Source organism: Theobroma umbraticum, unplaced genomic scaffold (assembly GCF_002168275.2).
Source record: "Theobroma umbraticum cultivar Fairchild unplaced genomic scaffold, ASM216827v3 scaffold_4.1, whole genome shotgun sequence".
NCBI classification, from domain to species: domain Eukaryota; kingdom Viridiplantae; phylum Streptophyta; class Magnoliopsida; order Malvales; family Malvaceae; genus Theobroma; species Theobroma umbraticum.
In genome coordinates this window covers 5,176,351-5,177,711 of record NW_018397258.1, presented here as the reverse complement: position 1 = coordinate 5,177,711, position 1,361 = coordinate 5,176,351, and positions in this window count along the sequence as shown.

The window sequence follows — 1,361 nt, the reverse complement described above, 5'->3', positions numbered from 1 at the left end:
GTTTTTATATGTTCTCATTATATTTAAATGATATATTCTTATTATATGTTTTAACAATTCTATATTTAATGTTCTCTTATGTTAACTTTACGTTTTTTATTGTATATATCTTATTTTATTAAAAATAAATATTGATATTCATTTAATAGTACAAGATTAAATGAAGATTCCGAAAGAGCAATATTTTATTACCTAGACAAACGAAATTCATAATAGAGGATACATTATTTTATACTAAGTTTTCAAAAAAAATTATTAAGTTTTAAAGATATTCGTCTGAATGGATATAATATTAAGACAACGAACAAAATAGATGATGAATACCTCTATATTGCATCTATTATATCGAGTAAGAAATGTATATTGAAAAAAATTACCTGTTTTATCCTTTGGTTTGTATTACATAAAAATTAAAATGATTAAAACTCATATTATAATAAATAAGAAATTTATTCATAATTTTAATGTTTGGCATGATCGATTGGGTTATCTAGGATCAATAATGATGTGAAAAATTATTAAAAATTCATATGATCATTTATTGAAAAATTAGAAAATTTTTCAATATGATGAATTTTCATTTGTTGTTTGTTATTAAAGACAAATTAATTATAAGACCACCATCAGCTAAACTTGAGACCAAATTTTTTATTTTTTTAAACGTATTTAGGATGTTATATATAGACTCATACATCCACTATGTGGACTATTTAGATATTTTATGATTTTAAATGATGCATCAACTAGATGTGTACTTATTATTAACTTGCAATTTAGCATTTGCAAGATTGCTTGCCTAATCATTTGCTTGCGAGCTCATTTTTCCGATTATGCAATCAAAACTATTTGTCTTGCGATACTGGTGAATTTACATCTCAAGCCTTTAATGAACATTTCATATAAATTGGATTAACTGTTGAATAGCCTGTTGCTTATATCCACATACAAAATGATCTAGCAAAATTGTTTATTAATACTTCTAACTAATTGCATATAGTAGCACTTGTACGTATCATACTAACGAGTTATCATAAATTCTACCCTACACAAATGGTTTGTGATCAGAAACCAAATATTTTTCATCTAAAAACATTTTATATGTGCAGTATATGTTCCAATTGCTCCACCACATCGCACAAAGATGGGTTCTTAAATGAGGTTAGGAATATATGTTAGATATAAACCTTCATCTATAATTAAATATATAGAATCATTAACAGAAAATTTATTCAAGACAACATTTATTGATTCTCATTTTGATGAAACAAATTTTCTAATATTAAGGAAAGAAAATAAGCAACTGGAAAAAAGAAATTTCTTGAAATATGCTATCATTTTTTATCATCGAATAAATTAATGTG